The 22,595-nt window shown below is 41.3% G+C and overlaps 1 protein-coding gene and 1 long non-coding RNA gene across 18 annotated transcripts in view; both read right to left on the bottom strand.

Annotated features, from left to right (window-relative positions):
- The window catches only part of LOC138726823 (uncharacterized), a 441,180-nt gene that overhangs the window by 151,432 nt on the left and 267,153 nt on the right, over positions 1-22,595 (bottom strand). The gene's annotated exons all lie outside the window — the stretch shown is intronic.
- The window catches only part of BBX (BBX high mobility group box domain containing), a 148,665-nt gene that overhangs the window by 94,469 nt on the left and 31,601 nt on the right, over positions 1-22,595 (bottom strand). For 4 of the 17 annotated variants that reach the window (XM_069868616.1, XM_069868702.1, XM_069868626.1 and 1 more), the window contains one exon: positions 16,657-16,743. The exons of the other annotated variants lie outside the window; for them this stretch is intronic. The gene's annotated coding sequence lies outside the window, so the exon portion shown is untranslated. The remainder of the gene's footprint in view (positions 1-16,656; positions 16,744-22,595) is intronic. 17 annotated transcript variants of the gene reach the window in all.

The following is a 22,595-nucleotide window of genomic DNA, read 5'->3' as shown; positions in this document are numbered from 1 at the left end:
AGGCAGCTCTCCAGCCAGACTTCTCCTAGTCTGTAGCACTGCATAGGGTTGTTTTGCCCCAAGTGCAGGACCCGGCCTTTGGCCTTGTTAAACCTCATGCCATTGGTCTCTGCCCAGCAGTCCAGCCTGTTTAGATCCCTAAATATGCAGAAGAGGTAACAGCTCAGCTTTCAAGGTAGCCCTCACATAAATTTGGGTGTAATTAAAAAAAAAAAAGTGGTGCTGGGATGGAAGGATCATCCGTCTCACTGAGGATCGAGTGGAGCTTTGAAGGCAAGAAGCCAAGCAGCTCACATCCCTATGTAGGGTCTCATGGCTTTCCCAAAAACTTTTCCTATTTTGAACTAAAAAAATAAAAATGGACCTGTTTGGGATGCTGGTAAGTGGTGGCACCCAACCCTTTTGAGAAGTCAGTTCCATGAGGGAAACCTTCCTACACAGGTATCATCAATGAAGCATACACTCTCAGTAGGTACCACTCCACAGTCTTGCCCAAATTCTAGATCTTAATTAGGGAAGTTTGTTATGTTTAGTGCTGCAGGTCATAACTGACTTTTCCTGTAAAAATCAAGAGGCGATGGGAGACTGGCCAGGGAGACTGCAGGTGTTCAGCACTCTACTGTATTATCTATCAAGCTGGCACCCCAGGACATCCATTCTATTCCAGCTGTCTGGAAAACAAGGGACAACACTTGCCAATTCCTCTATGAAGAGGAGTAATGTAGTACTGAGGAGCATTAGGTGTGAGCTAGGGATTATTACTATACTCCACTGCCAAATCCCATATTTGTTTCTGGCTTTAAGTTCACTGCAGGAGTAGCCTTTCATGATATAACAAATTCAAGAACGATTAGTTACCTAAAATAAGTTTCATCGTAAGTGAGTGGTCACAGATCACTTAAAAAACAATCCAATATTAAAAAGGATGAAAAAAAAATCCACATTAAAGAAAAAGAAATGCCGATATCTTGAGTCCTTTGTGCAGTCACTCAGAGACAGAAGTATTTATTTTAATATGTAAGTACAAGAAGCATCTATACAAGTACTTTCTCCCCTTCTTATAAAAGCCATTTACAGATACCACAGAGCTGTTTCTTAAACATTACTAACAGGCTGACAGAGCACTGAAGCAGTATGAATGGGCTGAAGGACAATGTTTTCTCCCCTCCACCAATAACACACACAGATTAACTTAACCACTGTCATTCATCATTCCTGCTCCTCTTCCTTAGCATGTCTTCCAACACCATGAGCATTCCCAGCATGTTAAAGCAAATCACCCAGAATAATCATGACTGCCTTGAGAGCGGTTTCTCATGACCTTGACAACAATTTCAGTAAATACTGCATTTTTATTAAGAAAAGCTACTTTTTGAAGTCTATGAGGCAGTACCTTTATCTCAATTTTGCCTGTTCAGTAAAGATTTCAATACCCTGAAATAGAGCCATGCTACTTAGGATGGGATGCCATTGCCTAAAAACAGGCCTTCTGTGTCTGTAAGCATGTGAGAAGTGCTAGTGTACCCAAGACCTCTCCCCAGCAGCTGGCAGATATGCCAGTGGTTCCCCATAAGATGTCCACTTTTCTGCAACAGTAGCTGGAGGCCGGGCAGAAACACCTGGATGGTCAATCAATACCCTGGGGGTAGGAAAATGAACACTACGCTTTGCCGCACTGTGTTTACACGCTGCCTCCCCCTTCTGTGGTCACCAGTTTATAAGCGTTTATATTTGGGCTCCATTTCAAATACACGTGTGATCCCTGAGGTCAACAGAAAGGAGCTTTGGTGAAGAAGTTAAGTCTAAGTGTAAATATTCTCAAAATTAAGACTTTAGAGCTGTGGCCTTGGAGCCCTCACTCACCGCAGCACTCCTGTTGACCTTGTGAAGCTGTAATGAGATGGGCTGCACAGAAGTCCCTGTCACAAAATAAAATGTTTTTCACAGAATCTTTCAGAAGGTGTAATAATAATAAAAATTATTTGTAGTATTACGAAAAGGAAAATTTCACAGAGACTGTCCCAGAAGAAAAAGAGAGGCATAGGGGAACACAGCGCACTCTTAAACATCACACCCTGATACATAGCCAAGAGATATGCACAAGCCAAAACATATCACACAAGGAGTTGCCTAAAGACAACTCTAACAGGGTCAATCAGTTCCAAAAATGCATCAGGAAAAATAACCTTTGTGCTACATGCTGCTCGAGGCCAAGCACAGGCAGCAAACTACACAGATGGACAAGTTGTTATCACTGCAGTTATAGCAGGAACCAATTAATTTTTCTTTAGAGATACATATACGGAACTTTCACAGAAGGAGATGAGCCTGCACGTTAACACCAGATTTTGCCATGAAGGCTCTTCTGTGATTTTATGCTGAAGAACAGTGAATCAGTCTTATGATGACATAGTAATACTCAAATCCTTTTCCTAACATCCTATTTTGAAGTTACAACATGGATATCACATGGCACTGCACTTCTATCATCTTGTAATTAACTGTGATTACTATACGATCATTTCCAGACTTAAATGTAGTTAAACATTAACCTGTATTTGTAGACTGTATTTGCTGAACAGCATGGTATGCTCCTTCATTCCCCAATGCTACATAATCGTGCAGCTACAGACCTTATAGTGGTCAACTAAAACAGTCTGTGCAGGGCTGGTAGGAAAGACCACAGATATCTAGTTATTATTTAAACATTTCTTAGTAAAAAAATCGCTGGATTTTCATAAAAATTTGTCAGGAAACAAAGTAAATGATCATGCTTTTTGGACAACCCCTCTCAAACCTCCATTTCCAGCCCTTATGCCTATACCAGCAAAGCAAAAAGTGGCATCAAGACAACTCTGGAAGCTTCCAGCTAGCTTGCTGTATTATGCCTGATCCATACACGCACATGTGTATTAGACAAAAAAAGCACACTCTGAGCATCCAGCATAGCATGAAGGTAATTTAGTTGCTCCTTCCACAATAATGAATGTATTGTTAGCATATTTATAAAGCATTTGCAGTAAGATTCAGTTGTTGTGAAAAAACAATACAACAACAATATAGTGTGAAGAACACTATTCAGTATTTATTACCCATTCTAGCAATATGGATAGTCAACAGCAGAATGTCACAGATGACTGCAGAACTGTTGCATACACAAAAATATGCATATTGAATCTAGGATTGGTTTTGTTGTTGTTGTTTGGGTTTAGTTTTGGTTTTCTTTTTTAAATTAATAACACTTAGCTGGTTTGTGCAACCATGTCTATGGAACTTGCTCCATACTTTGTCAGAAACTCACGCGTTACAGTCCTCTATCAACTTTAAAGAAAGTGCTTGATGCAAAAGTATACCATGAGATAATCAGTCAATAACACAGATGTAACAGCTATTACATACGAATAAATATCAAGTACTGTATCTGAAATCCAGTTTGCTGCTCTTGTACAATTGAGAGGGAATAACAGAAACTTATTTAGAAATTCTGAATAAGTATTAAGTAGTTAATATCAGAACTCCACTTCCATGCAGGATCTGCTGCAGCCCATCTCAGGCTACAAAAGCCCTGCTACAAACAGGTCATCTATTTGGAAACTAAATCTACAACCTTCAGTGGCTTGAGAAAGGCTCCTGGCTGCCAGCTTGGCCGGTGTGAGATGTTACTTTGAGGTCTCTAGCACCACCTCATGCAGAGTTTCTGCTGCAACCTTATTTAAGAAACCAAGCTTTATTAAATACACCCAGATTCTTTACTGTCCTTACTGCACATGCAAAAAGCAAATGTGTCATCTTGTCCAGCATGATGTATTGGTGCTAAACAGATTCTTTAGTTGCAAACCACCTGGAAATACTATGCTGGAAGGGGACAGACTGAAATTATGACTGACATCAAAGGGTTCTCAATAAACCAATGAAATTAGCACCAGTATCATCCTATCAGTTCTAAGAACTGCTGTTTAAGTATTTCAACACTCCTTTCCCATAGGTTTTCTGTTCTGAAGGCCAGGAAGGGTAAAGAATATGCTAGTAGTTTGGTCACCCTGCTTCAGAAGGACTTCTCATGCACTGTAGGGTGGCCTAGGCAGTTGCTACACAATGCTCTGGAACAGGCTTTTACGCCAAATCCAATTCTCAGCAGTACAAAAAGCATTCATCTTAAAGCAGCTTTGGGAGGATGAGGAAATCTAATCCTAGAGGGAACCCCCATGCCCATGTATAATAGAAATCCCACCCACACCAAAACAATTTTCTGGATGCACATCAAAGAATATATCCTCTTCAGAATAAACGCTAAATACTCTCGTCTCAGAACTGTGTCAATATTGGCATTAGGAAACAAAACCTGTCTTCTAAAACTGGCACTGGGAAAGAGTCCAGTTGTCAGGAACTTCATGAAAGTGCTAATGCAATGTTATCTGTGCTTCAGTCAACAGTAACATAGGCACAGAACTTTGCAAAATACAAGGTTAAGTAATGAAAATACCCTGGACCAATATTTGCAGGACCAATTATAAGCTTTAGGAGCTCTTGTTTTAGAACACATTCAGTTTACAGTTATCTCATCCAATACATAAATGAAAAAGGCGAACTTCTTCAAAGACATCTGCAGATAGTTCTCAGCAGAATTTGAAGTCTACAATTAAATCTTACTTCATAATCAAATAACTGCATTTGAGAGGGAAAACTCTTGGAAGTGGGTAAGAAATATCTGAAACTTTACTTCTAATTCCTAAACCCAGTAACTTGTGTAAGTAAAACTGCTGTACAATCTTGTCTCAAACAAAACTCTCCTCTTCATTCAAAAAAGTTTCTGAGACTCTGAAGGAGTTTGTTTTCCGGGTTTTTTTTTTCTGAATAAACACAACGCAATCCTCATTATCTCTCTCAGCCCAGTCGTTCTTAGTACACCCTTCCCTAGGTCTTTGCATAGCAAGGTATAACTTTACGAAGTATGCCAATTGACCATCCTGAAAATTTACTATGCTGACGGTTGGAACAAAGAAATATCAAAGGGACTGTCACCACATGACAGTCGATGAACAAGCAAGAAGCAGAAAGATAGCAAGGCAAGCAGAGTCCCGTGAGCTAGAGGTCTGCAGAGGGATGAAGGCACTGCGCTCAGCCTTTTCCTTGCTGCTATCAGTACTGATGCTTGATTCAATTCAGCCACCTGAGAGAGGAAGTTGAACATAAAATATACCACCATCACTTGTGCCCTTGACTGCTGCAGCAGCCCAACTCATTTCCTGAAATGCCAGAAGCCCTCACAGCTGATAATCTCTACACGTCCCAGCACGTCACTTGGGGCCCAGGAAAACAGAAAGAGGGACCTGGCAGAGGTCAGGGGAGACAGGACTGGCACACATGCATGCACAGGAATGCCTCCCCCTTTGCATAGTTTTAAATAAAATTAAGCCGCTCATGTCATTTCCGCTGCCAGATTAGCTCAAGCATGGTAAATTTCCAGTTCAGCTCATTCACTTCACTTTGATCCATGCTACATGCTGCCTTCTATTCATATCTACAACTATCGCTGACAGCAGCAGGAAAAGTAGCATAAATCCAACAATAAAACACTTAAGAATGAGAAGTTAATGAGAACTACAGGATTAGGGATAGTTTTTTCTTTCCTGTAATTTTTAAAAAATTTTACTAGTCTGGTATTAACATGCTACAGCATGATTACTAATAATAATATTATTTTTCTTGCTGCATGTAAGAGATTAAAGCACTGAATTCACCCAAAGCAACTAAGTTTAAACAGATGGTGATCAGCTTCCTCCCTAGCCTTGCCTCTGAGCTTACCTCCTTAACCTTTAAATTAAACAAGGCAAAGTATCTCCTTAGAACCAAGTCTTTTCAGTAAATACATAGAACCACGGAAATCTCAGAGAGCAAGTTATACAGAACATTTGGTGTAACAAATAAAATAAGGAAGCAGCAGCAAGAAGGATGGAAACAACTTAAGCAAATGCCAAAATCCAGCTTCCTTATTTCAATATTTCTCCTCATCAGTTTTATCATACTTCATTTACAAATCCTTAGTCTGATTTTAAATTATGGGTCATGCAGTTTTCCTTTAGACCAGCATGAAATTGCTGTAGCATGGCTTTTAAATTCACAAATCCCAAAGTATGGGGTCTCAGGGCAGAAAAGAAGGTAAGGAGGAAGGAAAGGATACCTATGCATGTTGTAAAGATATGCATATTTTTAAAGTGGGAGACTTAACGAGAGACAGAGGATGTCTGCATATACATAAAGAACTGTATGTATTGCACATACATCCTACGTGCATAAATAGAAAATGTCTGATGTAACAGCTACTTTTGTATCATGTCTTAGTGATGCATCCCAAGAACTAAAGACCAACATGCTGCCAGGTAAACATAACCCTTAAAACACAAATAGATTTGGGTCAAGAAAAATTCTAGTCCTGGTTTACAAAGATTCACGTTAATCTAGTATTACACTTTTGGAAGTTAATTTAGAAAGGTTTTGTAGTTATCTAAGAGAGAAAAGGATAAACTTTAGCTGCAGAACACTTTCAAGCATGACAGAAGTGGGAAGGCAGCCATGTCTGAAACTACTTAAAAGTAGATCACGGAATCATTGAATGGTTTGCATTGGAAGTGACCTTAAAGATCATCCAATTCCAAACATCCTGCCATGGGCAGGGACACCTCACACCAGCCCAGGCTGCCCAAGGCCCCATCCAACCTGGCCTTGAGCATTCCCAGGGAGAGGGCATCCACAAAACTCTTAATTTGTATTAAGTTCAAAAACAGGACTAACATTATGCTTATCATGAACTCTGAAGCACTCAAACATTACAACTTCAAAGAACAACATAAAGTCATAGAATCATAGCATCACCAGGTTGGAAGAGACCCACCGGCTCATCGAGTCCAACCATTCCTATCAAACACTAAACCATGCCCCTCAGCACCTCACCCACCCGTGCCTTAAACACCTCCAGGGAAGGTGACTCAACCACCTCCCTGGGCAGCCTGTTCCAGTGCCCAATGACCCTTTCTGTGAAAAACTTTTTCCTAATGTCCAGCCTAAACCTCCCCTGGTGGAGCTTGAGGCCATTCCCTCCTGTCCTGTCCCCTGTCACTTGGGAGAAGAGGCCAGCACCCTCCTCTCTACAAACGTCCTTTCATGTAGTTGTAGAGAGCAATGAGGTCTCCCCTCAATCTCCTCCAGGCTAAACAACCCCAGCTCTCTCAGCTGTTCCTCATAAGGCCTGTTCTCCAGCCCCTTCACCAGCTTCGTTTCTCTTCTCTGGACTCGCTCCAGAGCCTCAACGTCCTTCTTGCGGCGAGGGGCCACAAGATCTTCACAGATCAAGCCATAGCTCAAGGCCAAGTCTCACCTCTATAGGATTCTTGGCTGACAAAAATAAATCTGAAAAAAAAAATACCATCAGCCATATGCACTGTTTTATCCAGCATATACTTTGCATCAGGAACTGCTCATATTTAATGGCAACTAATGATTCATTATTGCACCTCAGAAATACAAATGGATGTCAGAGAAACACATGGAGCAACTATCAGTATCCCCTCATCATCTAACTGCCTTGATAAAGTGACTACATGCTTAGTATAGGCATTGGCAAATACATGTTTATGAAACTGAAGCATCATTTATGCTGTCTCATTTTAAATTACAGGAAGATTACTCAATCACAAGCATTGCAGGGTAAGTGGACCCTCCAAGTATGCAGTGAAATCCGTAAAGAGTTTATAGAAATTTTAACTGGGACTTAATTCCATTATAGTATGTTCAAGTACCTTCCAGCCTAACAGGATTTATTCACCAATCTACAAGATGCAAAGAGGCAAAGTTAGCATTATGTTGCTGCTGGTTTGTGGGGGGTTTTTTTTTGAGGGCTTTAGTTCCTTGCAAGCTTGCAAATGAGAGTTGTAACAGCAGAGCTCAACATAAAGCCACGTGTCACTTGTAGTCTAGTCAACAAGTAGTACAACTTGTAAAATCAGCTTCTTCTCATATTCACTGCCTCAGTAAATCCACCCTGACCTTCAGTAGGTCTGGTCCTTTGTTTTGCAAATGCCTTCAAAGTACATATCAACAAACCTCACAAACTAATGATGTGTAGAGGTATATTATCCTGTAACTACTACCACTCAAACTCAGACCACACTAACACTTACTTAAGTAGTGAGATACATAACCCGTTTAGAATAGCTCTGCCCTTCCCATACCAGCTCTTCACCTCCACAGCTTTTTTCAGCTCCGATTTTACCTACCAGCAGGCCGAAGGAGTCATCTAGTGGCCACAACTAATTCCTGCATGATCATCAGCTTCTACAGTCCAGCTCTCAGGGCAAGATACAAGTTTTCTGAACCCTTTAAAGCACAAGCAGCACTGATAAGAGTCTACTTGCACGGCTTCAGCTGAAGGTCCAGTACAGCTGAAGGTCCAGTATCTGAACCACGATACGGTCCTGGGAGCTACGTTCATGATGTTCTGTCCTTCTTAAACATGCCTGGGAGTTGATATGGCTGTGTTGCTTCTGGCCCTCATGTTGCTCACTGTTGAGCAAAGAGATTTTCTACATAACATTGCTACACATACAAAGCACTAGTTCAAGTGAGTCTTGCACACTAGTTAAAGAGCAAAGTACAGGAAGCCAATGAATTTTACTCAATTCTCATCCCTCCTCTACCACAAAATCACTGCACACATTTGGACAAAGCATCAGGCAAGGTACCTCAGTCATGGAAGAACCACTTGCCTAATAACATGCAAAACTCAGTAAGAACTCTAATATGTTAAGAAGGTATTTCAAGCATGATTTCAAATAACTTTGATAAACAGCATTAATATCTGTAAAAATCTTATTAACCTTCACAAAAATTTGTAATGCTTTATAAGTTTTCTGTTCAACACCCCCAGTCAGGTAATCTTCAGAAATTTAAGGCAGTAGAATTTTACTGGAAAGTCTCAAATATTCATCCTTCATCGAATGGTTATTTCAACTATTTTAGAAAGAAAAAAAGTAAAAAATCAGTACTTACTTTCCACATAAACAAATTACTTTGAAACAAACACAGCTTCTGACGCCTTTTTTTTTTGTTGTTACTCTGTTAATTTGTGTCACCTGTTCAGTGACAGAACTGCAGGCACCTGACCAAAAAGCAAAATTGTCTTACGTTTCGTTTTGTTTCCAGAAATCATATTGCTGCAATACTAATGCCACGCTCTGGAAGAAAGTGCTGCTACTCTTCCCTCACAGAGCAGAGACTGCTATTTACATCTTGTCTTTTTAAATACTCGCACACTTGCTCAGAGATGAATCTAATGCACCGGGCATCAGGTGTTAAATATCCTTCTCGACCTCCAATCTTCTCTCTCTTTCATAAACAAACAACTTACGCAGTTCAACATCTTATAACTTAATCTCAGCAGCAGTAGCCTATCCCACACCCTCGTAAAAATCAGGAACTATAGGTTCTTCAGATCTCTCTTGGATGAGTAAAAAGACTTCCTTAAATTCATGCTCAACCTCCCTGTGACTCAGAGCCTCTATCTGCCTCCATCGCCTCAGTCAGAAAGGTGTCACCTAGCTTCCTTCATCAATCCTATAAATCACTTAGGTAACTGAAGTGAAAAGAACTATAAAAGTTCAAATTACCATCATGGTATTGTTAAGGAGCTCTGGCCCATTTCAAGCTGCAGCTGAAGGTGGAAAACAATGGTACCACAACTATACCACCAGTGAAAGTAAATGAGCCTTGCAAGCCTTAATGTCAGAATTAAATAGAGAAGGCTCCTTCAAAATACCGTCGCATGAGCAGCAGCTAAGTAACATTTTAAAGCTACTATTTAGCTCAGCTGCCCTCTGATCTCAGTAGGCAACAGCTTCACCTTGCACGTTCACAGGTCTAGCAGATTAAGTATTGGCCAGAGCTACATTACATGGAGGACACTCAGAAAGGCTAGGTCTAAACGACATCTGTTTCTGTAGGATGAGGAACACCTTACCCTTTTGGGTCAGTCATTCACCAAGAGCTGTTTCTTGCCACTCAGTGCTGAGTGGCCCATTCAGAGGTGTCTGGAAGTTAGAAAACAGTTCTACAGCACTCAGAGGTTTGTACAAGCACATCCCAGATCTATTTTTCCAGTGTTTAAACAGCTTGTATTTGTGTTGTCAATAGAAGTAGTATTGATATTCTGCAGTCTCAACTGGCCATCATATGAAGGGTTAGGCCACTCTTCTTTTAAGACGTGCACACAAATGCCACTCATTCCAATTTTATTTCTTAATTTTATTTACGCATTTTACTCATAAGATCCTCTTTGGAACGAGCAATCAAAGAGTAAGTTCACTGCTGTTCTAAAACAGCATGCCAAAAAACTTCACTGATTAAATGAGTAGTAGATAGTTGTACAAACCTACTGAACTATATTACATTATACACATACACAAAGAGAGACATATGTGTTTATGTCTGTATGTACCTATACATACTGTTTTGCAGGTATACGCAAGAGGAAAACAAACACCACGCAGTAGATTGGTTTGCGAAATAGGTACGCAGAAAAAAAATATATCCAAGTGGAATAAAAAGACAAGAAATTGCAAAATACCACAGCCAGTCTTAAAATATTTGCCCACCTTTGTGCATTGAAACTAAAATGTGAAGCTCTTTCTGGAGCTTCTACTACTTTTTAAATATGCAGATCAGCCAAAGCATGACTGTATTTTGTTAGTGCTGAAAATACCTGGGCTCACAGATTTCCTATTGACAGAAGGTTTATTGTATTGATCGGGCTTTTATGACCCCAGAAGACAGCCGTAATTTGTCTTTCTTAAACATCTTACCACACACTACCTGGGAACTTCGGTTAGATGGTTAATTGTCCCCCCTGACACTAAGGGAGCATGTTATACTTGTCTTCCAGAGACAGCACAACTCTACAGAATTATTTCCAAGTATAATTCAAGAAGACTAACCATCTTAAAGCAAACACATTACTGACTTGAAGCTTTAGCATCCGAAGACAGCCTTTTTGTGTGCCTTAACTATTCAGCAGAAAACAGCTCAACAGTACCAGTCAACTGAAGATGCTTTTTCTCTAAGGATCCTGCCCCTCCAATCACTCCTCAGCTTGCTGACTTGCAGGACAAACCAAAATACTTCTCTTAGAAGTGCCAGTGGCAAAAAAATTTATCTGCTTTTATTCACATTTGTCAACACATACAGCAGGAAATTTAATCAGGAGCAACAGTGTAAATTGCTGGTAATATTTTAAATATAATCACTTTTTCTGAAAGCTCATCCAGAAGGCACCTCTTTTTCCTCTGCCTAACCATCACTTCAGCAACACAGCAATTCGGACTCCTTGTCTTACTAGACATCCGCCAGCAAGCAGATGTCCATACCTGCCGCAAACACTTGCAGCTGGAGATTTGGAATTCACATAGCTTAGTGGAACCTCCCAGAGACTCTGAGTCAGACATTCAATGAAAGCCCAGCATATAATTCAGAAGGCCTCTATCTTATCACAGTCTTATTCCTGTGATCATTTTGAATAAACCATGAATAACAACACACAAGGTCCAACACAAATAAACCCCAACCTTGAGACTGTGCTTGTAACACTTTTTATTTAACAAACCAAGAAAACCAACTATGATCACCTTCAAAACAGTACCCTTTTGAGTTGACACACAGCTGTATATGATGTAGCCAACATTCCAAGCAATTCCACCGATCATCTTCTGAAAGGCTGTGCAGGATCTCTGTCGTGTTTGCTTTTACATCTTATACTGACAAAAAATGGGTTACTTTGAGCACTGACTCAAGTGCTCTGGGGAGAGGCAGCTAATAGCTAAAAACTGCTTCACAGAAAAAGTGTTGTGAACTGGTGTGTTGTCTTCATGCAAACTCACTGATCACTCTTGCATACCAACATCTTCCAACTGAGGGTAAGAAAACATCTGAATTTGAACTTGCGTTCACTTATACTGAGTGAAGCGATCAACTTGAGCCTTGCCTCACTGCGACAGGTTAGAACATGTTCTATAACCATCTCTTTGCCTCTCCCCTCTAACTCCTGGTTCCCAAGCTATAGGAGTAGTCTCATTTTTTTTTTGTGTCAGACCTTGTAGCTGAGAAAGCCTCAATAGTGTTATTGGAATAAGTCACAGCCTTTTTCAAATGGGGCCTGGCTAGCTGGCTGCCTTCTTGCAGCCTTGAAGGGGAAGGAGACAGCTTAAATCTAGGAACTCTTTATTGGCCCCGACTAACAAAAACCTGCTTCTTCAGTGAGTTCCACCAACACAGCATGTATTACTGCCGACTGAGATTTTGTCAATGCACATAGGCCCATATAGAATTTGCTAGCACTTTTACCCATGCATTTACGCATCCAATTGCTATTTGACTTACTCCACATGCTAACAAGCTTCAAGGGGCACCATCAGTCACAAAAAGAAATTTAGCCCAGTATTGAACACGTATAGCTACATTACTATAATTTCAAACTTAAAAATCATACATTCTTGTAGCCAGCTGGAACAAGAAAACTCCGTTAAATTATTTTCACTTCTGCTACAGGCAGTTTCTCTTTTGAATTAGTCTGGGAAACAAACATTTTGCTTGAACATCTACATAAAGATATCCCTTCAATTTGAATCTCCCAATATCACAAAAAATGCTTTAATTTACAGTAGTGATCTAACAAATGAAAGAGGAAGGACCCATTTGGAGTAGTTTTACTCTGCACTGGATCTTGCTCGTCTTCAGTTGAAATGCACAAGTTTTTCCAGTAGTATCTTCCGGGACTGCTTTTGGAAAAAAAGGCCCCTTGTAAAGCATAAGCCCTCATCACAAAAAAACACCTCTCACCAAACTCAAGTTTCACATCTGAAAAAGGTCAGATGTTGCCATGGTTTCAACTAAGGCTAGCTGGCCATCAGGGGAGACCATGTCCTGAGGCAGCACACCATACCAGCTCCTTGCTCCATCCCTCCACATCTGTGACAGCGCTTCCCAGCAAGGCTCTCCCAGTACCATCCTGGACAGAAGTTCACGGAGAATGCTGCTGCCATTACACCATGTTCATGCGGTGGGTGGAGACAATACTTTCAGAGGGTGCTGCAACAGAGGCAGTAACTCCACATCCTCACCAGCAGAAGCCATGTATTTGCAGAACTATGTTAATGGTCCAGCTATATCAGCTCTGGAGGTGCTAGGTCTCTTGTATTTTGCTGTAATTTGCCTAACAAAGAAACAATATTCTTGTGATTTACTCTCATTAACTAGCTTTTCCATTTACAGGAAGGGAAGAAACTTATTTTTTCCTCCAAAACAAAGACATAATCAAACTGACAATTTTATATATATATTTATACACACACACATATACACAAATATATATATCTTTTCTTTTATGCTTGGGATTCTAGGCAGTTCTTTCAATCCTTCTGGCTTTATAAAAACCAACTGAATTTCATCCAGTGCAAGCTTCATCAGAACATTTCAGTAAGTTTTCTTCCTCATCCTGAAACTATCACTCCTTTTATTTGTCTCCCTCAAACAAAATTTTGTTTTGTACAAAGTTTTCATTGGACAGCATCTTTTTGTAGTTTACAGTACTCTAAAATACTACTCAAAAATCCAAAGAGTTGATGTGCCACATTTTGCAATGGGTTTTCAATTTACTTTGGTAAGGTAAGATGATATTTTCGACTCTTAACTCTACTATCTGAACAACTTCAGAGCAAAGCAAACATTGATCTTTTAATCCCTTGTCAAAATCCACTAGCATGGATTTCTGTACTTTAACAGAGCCTCACAGAGAATAAAAAGGCCCTGAACAAATGCACGGGTCTACACAAGCAAATCTCAAAAATGGATCTTTATCTTGGGATGCAACACTACTACCCGAGCCAAAACACAGCCCCAGGGAATTCATATAGAAATATTTGTTGCTGCTTTTTGCCAGTGCCTAACACATAACAAAAGCTTGAAAACCACTAACAAAACTTCCTGAACTCCACAAATCACACACAAACAACAACCACCCTGTTATTTAAAAAACAAGCAAAAATATACTAGAGTACTGGCCACAGATACGTATTCTTCTTATAGGTTGTTGTTGGAGAAGTTAACTTCTCTTTTTGAGATATTCCATCACCAGCCAAAATCTCAGAATAACTTATCAGATGAACAATTCACAGCATCAACTCCGGACTTAAAAATTTACCAGCACCTTGCATCTGTAGTAGACTGGTATTCTACACCCAGACGGAGCTACCTTGCTAAAATTACCTATCAAAACACTCTCTGAAAGTCCCCTACAACTTTTAAGAATAGTTTAAGAACATGTAGCATGCTATGCTGGGCCACACAGAAAAAAGCTATGCAAGGCAGCACCTACTTCAGAAACATAAAAGGAACATCACAATTAAGACATGTTACCCTCAGCATCAGTAACTAACTGATGCTATCTGCACTGGAAATTATCCAGACTGCAAAATCATGTTTAAGAGACACATGTAAGTTCCCTGCAGAAGAAATATTGACAACAGCTGTCTATTTTCTACATCTTTGTCTTGCATTTTACTTAACTTGCCCTTGATGAGCATAAACCAACTCTGAAGCCAAAAGCAGTCCTGGCACCTTTTCTGCTTCTATTCCCCACACTCCTGGACCCCTTTTTGGGGGCAGAGCTGCTCAGTTGTCCAGTCTGATTCATGACGCAATATATGATGCACTCAGTGGTTATCCTTTCTACCTTCAACAGACAGAGCGAGCTAAGCTGTTCAAACCTATTAATTGTTGCTATGATCAGTCCTCTAGTCCAGTCCATTACACAACTGCAAAAACACTTGCATGGCCCCATGGGGTAGGATGCAAGTGTCCGAGGCTGAGACTGTTCCTTTAAGTGATAGTGCTGCCATTTAAACACAATGCTTCACCATTACCTCTGTCGAGTAAGTCTCACTCACCTCTTTGTCAGGGAGCTGTAGTCCAAATAACACACTATCTTCTAGTGTATTGTACATTCTAAGCTAGGAACGCTTCACCCTTCTAACATAGGTTTCTTAGCTAGGTTTTTTACAGCAGTCTCCTATCAACTGGAATGATAATTTTGAAAATAAGTACAAAATTAATAAACCTGCACAGAAGTCCAGTAGCTGTTGGGCTTGACGCTTAACATCAGGCCCATGTTCTCAGTGCTGCAGAGTTTCTCAGCTGGCAGAATGTGAGTAAAAGTCAGTCATGCCCAAAAATGTTACCACAAATAAATCAAGCCCCAGTTTCTAATTTACAGTACCTCTCATTTTTAATCAAAATGCATCAAACTTTGAAATCAAACTCTCCCCAGAACTGCTTTCAGCACAGTTACTATGGAACTTCACTACAAGAGAAGCATCCCCCACTCCTGCAACTGATGAAAGGCTAAATTAGTTTCATTTTATAGCCGAACCAATAAATTCAACTTGGCATCACAGCAAACAGCTACTCAATGTGTGCGCTCTGGTCTGGATCACAAGAGCACAAGCAATTCTGGTCAGGTCTCAGAGCTTGGAACACATCACGTCTCCTATGATCCTGGACAAGATCAGCAATTTCTTCCTACTGTCCCTTATCACCTAGGAGCAACTCAGACCTGCAGCAGCGTCCTGTAGCTGTGACAGCAGCATCCAAAATCCAGTTGGCCTATCACAGCTAGGCTTTGAGTGGTTTCTTAGGAAGCGTTGTCTGCAAAACCACTCAGGGCACACCAGTCAGAACGAACAACATCATCCCATTAATCCGACTACTAACAGGCAGTAATGAGAAGGTGACAAAAGAAGGATACCACAACACAAAGTAAGTAGCAACCTGCCATCAGTTTTGGATTAATAATTTTAGAGCTCCTTTAGAAGATGTATAGATGCTCACCTGTTTAAAAAGCTGAAAGTTGGTTAATGAACTTGTGGTATTTACATTCTTCACTCCATAAAGAAAAAAATTTAACAAATAAAAATAAAAAAATCGCAACAGTGTAAGAAAACACGGTTCTATTCAAGATGCCCATTTGCTACTACTGAGATATTCTTCCAAACAATCCGCTCTCTCTCAGACAACCTGGCTTCCACCCCGAGAGATGCTCTGCAACTGTAAAAAGTTGTAAAAACTTCTTGGTTTTGCCCATCTATAATTTTATTTTCACATATTATAAAATCCTGTCATTCCTTCATATACCTCACATTATTCTAAACCCACAGTTATTACTAAATCACTGGAAAGTCTCTTTCTGCCATTATTCAATCTATCTGAAAGTTCTGAAACTATCTGAGTATTTTTTCTATTATGATTCATTTGGAGTGAACTTTGCCTTTACCAGCTGTCCTTTAGGGCTATATTTGTACCATATCTATCTACACTCTTCTATGAAAGAAAAACAAATTTACACACTACAAACTTCAATTGACTACAATTCTTTGCTGTGGCCAAGTCCATCATTTCCTGAGTATACACCATCACAGTATTAGTAGGAGCAAAAGCATCTAATCAGGGAGCATAACAACGTAATTGCTCACTTCTTGTTATTGAGACAGGGTAGGTTGTGACTCTTGGTTCCACCTTCAACAACTCCCTGGACCTACGCGACATAAAACCGGCACTCACCTCCTCCTTCTCCTTCCACGGTCACAGAGCTGGCACAGAAATGTTTTCGGTGCAGCAGTCTACCATTCTGCCTACAGCTCTGGTTCGCTGCAACAGAACAAAATCACCATGATACTGCTTTTCCAGCTTGGTGTGTTAGCCTGTCAGAAAAAGAGCCTGCAGCCACCCATAAAAATCAACTCCAGACTGATTAAAATAACTCCTTCATGGGAGGAGTAACAGCGTCTTGAGGAAAATGAAAAGCAGGAAGCTGATCTCAGCAGCGCGAGGAGCACGGACGGGGCGGAGCAGAGGCACAGAGCGAGGAAAAGTGGAGCAAAGACTCACTGCTTATAGCTTGGTTTTGGCAGTATGGCCAAATACCACTGCATTACTGAAATACCAGCACTACAACTAACGCAGACACCAACAACAACCCCTTCCCCACTCACAGGGATGCCCCCCCACCCCCTCCCCCGGCGCAGAGGCCGACGTCAGTGGCAGCACGCGCCCCGCTCAGCAGCACTCATTGCACAGGTAGCCGGCCCTGCGCAAGTGGCCGCCCTCCCATGCCTCCTTCCCCACTGGCACCACTGGCCCCCAGCCCCAAAGCGCCCTTGGACACTTCTCTGCTTGCCCTGGGCCAGGTGAGGGCTGCCTGCAGGTGCTGAGCTGCTGAGCCTGCTTTTGCCTGTGAGCCCATTTGTAAAAACACAGGATGGGTTCAATGCTCCTGCTCTTGCAACTGGAGGAAACTCTTATTGTGTGTTAAAAACAACAGATGATAGTATCTTCTAAAAGACTGAACTGCCATGCTTTGTGCACAACTAACTTCCTTTGATTTAGTTTTTTTTTTAAAAAAATAAAAACAAACAAAAAAACAGAGAGAGAAGGGGGATTCTTCAGGGAAACAGCTTCAAGAACCACAGCTTCTCAGGCTAAAATTCAAACCAACCCCGAACTGGGCTTTAACTTGGTAACAGCATCTCCTCCTCTGCCTGAATCCTCTCTCCCGCAAGCATACGCTAGGCTCACCAAGGCCCCCCTTTCCCAGGAGACAGTAACCACGGGAGCTGGCTCCCCCATGGGCCGGCTCCTCCAAGGAGGGCCGATTCTGCTCCCACAGTGCAGGACTCCCTTGCCTGCCCCCCTGGACTCTGCAAGAGTCAGGCTGTATCTGCCACTTCCCATGCTGTCTCCACATTCCTCAGGAGTGAGGTTTGTTCATTTCATTAGGATGGCATTACAAAAACCCACCTAAAATAAGTGATACATAACATTCTAAATAAAGGTGAGCTTGGAAAACTAAGTATCAAGATAAAGTCAAAAACACAAAGGCAAGGTGGACTGACTACCATAGGAATCATGAGCGGTTGTTTCAAAAGAAGAGTTAAAACTCATAAGGGAAAATAGCATGTCAATTGATCTGTGTGATCACTCACACAGCCAGGATCTAACCTCTCTCTCTCAGCCAAAAGCAGACAATCCCTACGCGTTTATAGTTTTTCTAAATGAGAGCGTGGAGATAACAATAGAGCATATTCTTTCTTAGGCACCTGTCTTTCTCTCCTTCGGGTCTGAATGTTTTGCCTCATTAGCTTTGAATGGCAAGATCCACAGGTATTTTGTACTGGAGGGTCCAGAGGGGACACAGGTCCAGAAGAAAACAAACCAGTAAGTCAGTTTAAGCCAAGTTCTTACGCTTCTAAAAATCTTGTCTGATGTCCTCTATACTAGTACTGATGGGAAGAAGGAAAAGAGAAGCAAGCTGGCCAATTAATCAAATTTATCTTTGCCACTTCCATGTATTTTCTCTTGTATGCTCACTATAGGAACCTGCAGCATGTCTAACTCATGTCTCGAAGGCCCCATTCCAGAAGACTATGAAATCTAGCAACTTTAAAAAAGCATTTTGAATCATAGAATCACCAGGTTGGAAAAGACCTCTTGGATCATCGAGTCCAGCCGTTCCTATCTGCCACTAAACCATGTCCCTGAACACCTTGTCTACCTCTCTTTTAAATACCTCCAGGGAAGGTGACACAACCACCTCCCTGGGCACCCTCTGCCAGCGCCCGATGACCATTTCTGTGCATTTTTTTTTTTCTGATATCTAGTCTGAACCTCCCCTGGTGCAGCTTGAGGCCATTCCCTCTTGTCCTGTCCCCTGTCACTTGGGAGAAGAGGCCAGCACCCTCGTCTCTACAACCTCCTTTCAGGTAGCTGTAGAGAGCAATAAGGCCACCCCTCAGCTGTCTCTTCCCCAGGCTAAACAACCCCAGCTCTCTCAGCCGCTACTCATAAGGCCTGTTCTCCAGCCCCTTCACCAGCTCTGTTGCTCTTCTCTGGACTCGCTCCAGAGCCTCAACATCCTTCTTGTGGTGAGGGGCCCAGAACTGAACACAGGATTCAAGCAGCGGTCTCACCAGTGCCAAGTACAGAGGGAGAATAACCTCCTTGGACCTGCTGGTCACACCGTTTCTGATACAAGCCAGGACGCCACCGGCCTTCTTGGCCACCTGGGCACACTGCTGGCTCATGTTCAGTCGCTGTCAACCAACACCCCCAGGTCCTTCTCCTCCAGGCAGCTCTCCAGCCAGACTTCTCCTAGTCTGTAGCACTGCACAGGGTTGTTGTGCCCCAAGAGCAGGACCCGGCATTTGGCCTTCTTGAACCTCATGCCATTGGACTCTGCCCAGAGCCTCCCAACCCTCCAGCAGATCGACACTTCCACCCAACTTAGTGTGATCTACAAACTTACTAAAGGTGCACTCAATGCCTTCATCCAGGTCATTGATAAAGATACTGAACAGGACTGGACCCAGCACTGAGCCCTGGGGGACACCATTTGCGACTGGCAAATTTAATGACTCTTTGAAATTCACTGTGCCGTATTTGCTTTTTGACACTGTTTCAAAGCACATCCATACTCAGTCTGCAGTCAAATCCAGACTGAGCTGGAGACATAATCACATCTCTCTCCCTACGCCTCTGCAGAGCCTGATGGCCTTCATTTCCAGGCATGGACAAACAGGACCCAGGCCTTCATCTTCAGCCTTCCCAGCTCCCAGGCTACCTTTGGTGACTGCAGTTACTTTCACTCCTCAGGATGTACATTGAAGGTCATTGTTATAGAAGTACATCCCTACCTACTGCTACTCTGATGGCACAGTCATCTTCAACAGAGTGGATGCAAAGCTTCATCACAGCAGTATCTTCAGGAGCTGCAGAAACATCAGCAGAGCCACAAGGAGAGCACAGGTAGCCTAAATCACAGCATGCAGGATAAGACAACCAGTGTACAAGCAGCAACATGCCAGATCCTACCCACCTTAATCTCAATGCCATTTCTGCACAAGTGTCCATGCAGTTTGGCAGCTTTATCCTTTTTCGTTTTCACCCTAGTTTCACTCTCCGGAAGATTTTCTTGTTCTTTTCAGGGAAACTAGTAGCCCATAAGTTACACACAGCCACTTCCTCACTAACATAACATATAGTTTAAAGCCAGAACTATAGCGGAACTGTGAATGTCATTTATACAGTCAGCTGAATAGTTTTAGTGAGTATTAAAACCAAGAATTGACAAAATCTGCATGGGATATTATGCTGGCCATGGTGTGCGGACAAAGTGCAAGGAAGGTTAAAATACAGGTAAGAGCTCAATTTAAGAGAAACAGCAAATGCATTCCCAAGCTTTCCTGATATAATTACTGTTACAGAAATGCCTGGGCTTCTCTTCAAATCAAAACCAGCATTTGTACAGCATCACTCACAGCTCTGGGAGTCCACCACACCAGAGATAAGAGCTCACAAGCCCACCTCCAATCGTAGGATTCTTCTGTGTAGTTCAGAGACATCATTTCCTACCTGCTTTTGGAAGGAAACTTCTACAGCACTTAGTACTGGTTTTCCCCTGCTATTCAAATTGATACTCGGTTTTGAAGGGCACTTCTCAGTTCTCATAAATACCCGCCAGGTATGCTGTTGCTACAGTATTTCAGCCTCCTTCCTTCTACTTTGTCAGTTCAAGTACATATGTACAACAGTGAGAGTATTTTACTAGATGTAGAATAGTAATCTCTGGCACTATTGACACAAACAATTTTGCAAGACAATTTATTCCAGCAACCTAGAAAACACCAGAAGCACTTGGAGGAAAAAAAAAAAAAAAAAGAGTATTCTTAGTTAGTAAATAAAAATCATTAGCCAATTTATGATATTGACTAACAAATCCCTTAAGCCACATCTTTAACCCCAGCAACAGACATCTTTAACTTCAGTCTACCTTGACTTATTAGCAAACAAACCACTCCCATATATGTTTAAGTAACTTCCTACTATTTATTTTGCAAACTATTTTTTTTTAAAGTGTTCTGAAAGACCCTCCTCTATCAGCCCTCTTCAGCACTTCATCCTTAAGATGACAGGTCATATGAAGAAAAGCCTGGAGAAATACTGGCTAAAGTGCCGCATTTTTTGCGGTACAAAACCCCCCATTTCTTTAACCCTGCCTTTCTATACAAGAAACTTCCTTGAGAAACTAGAGTAGCATCTGCTTGTACTTCAAATAATTAACCTCTGCTTCTTTGCCTCTCCCAAGTATCCCTGGACTGAGGTCATCAAAATAACAAGTATATTTTAAAATCAAAGTTTACCATTTGTAGCATTTCAGGGGCAGGACTGTGAAAGTACTTATTAGGCAACCATCCTTCTCATAGTGAAACAGTTTGTGCTCAACATTCCAAGGTAGACTTCTGTCATTATCTTTGCTGGCTAGTGTTATCCTGTCCAGAGGTCTCAAACTTCAGTACAGACACAGCTTCAGATCAGCAGTTCATACAGTGCAGCCATTATTTCCTAAGGATATGCAAAAGTAACTAAGAAGAACAGTCCATTGTTGGTAGGCTTACATTCATTTTTCAGGCACCCATCTGAAAGTGTCTACAGGACACTTGTTTAGTGGTTTTAACTAATAATAATTAAAAAAAAAAAAAAGAAACTCCACTACTTCAAATACGCTAGCTTCTTTTTCTTGCAGGGAGAATACACATTTTTAGAAAGCTTGAAAATGGTCATGAAAAGAGATCGTCTAACCTATGCTCATCATCCTTTAGCTACCAGACAAGATCAAACCCTATGTCAGAAAGAAAGCATGAAGTGGAAGTAGCAACCACCTACAAATGCTCCTCTGCTTCAAACTTATTCACATGCACTTAGATGTCCAGGCACTTCCAATCGAGTAGCTATTTTGTACTGTTTTAACACTTTTTAAACTACAGTTGTCAAAATTAATTTGTGTGTGACTATTTCCGACCTCTCATCCCCTACAGTAAAAGCATATCCCCTACATAAAAGCCTTAAAGTTACTTCAAAAGTGATTGAGATGGGGAAGTCCCAGTGTAAGAAGACACAAAGGGGAAACATAACACTGGTAAATTCTGCATGGTTGAAAGCTTTCTCCTGCTAACCAGAACAGGAATGTAACAGCAAACAGTCAAGAAAACAAGCAAACATTTTGAGAGAACATTTAGAACACTCCAAAACCTAACCTGGAAGTGACCGTCAGTGAAGACATCCAAACAATTCCCCAATCAATCAAATTTGCAACAACACTCTACAATTGTAATCTTGCCTCCTCTGGAATTTACAAAATAGAATTGTGCTCACATATACACAGAGTTTGCAGCAATATCAATACCTCCACTGAAGCTTCATATTCTACTCCAGTCCCCTAAAGAAATACAATATTAATCACTAAATCTAAACAAAGTACTACTCAGCTCAAAACTGATACAATCTCCCTGTCCAACGCTTACATAACTCTGCAATACCACACAGTTAATAGAACACTAAACAGAAATTAATTCACAAAACATTCCAGAAAACACCATTAACAATCCGTGTATTCAGACACAGCAGAATCACCACTTTATTATTTCCCAGATCTCAACACTTCTTAG

Source organism: Phaenicophaeus curvirostris, chromosome 1 (genome assembly GCF_032191515.1).
Source record: "Phaenicophaeus curvirostris isolate KB17595 chromosome 1, BPBGC_Pcur_1.0, whole genome shotgun sequence".
Taxonomy (NCBI): Eukaryota; Metazoa; Chordata; class Aves; order Cuculiformes; family Cuculidae; genus Phaenicophaeus; species Phaenicophaeus curvirostris.
The sequence above is the reverse complement of the archived record's forward strand: the minus strand, read 5'-3'. Positions and strand labels throughout refer to the sequence as shown.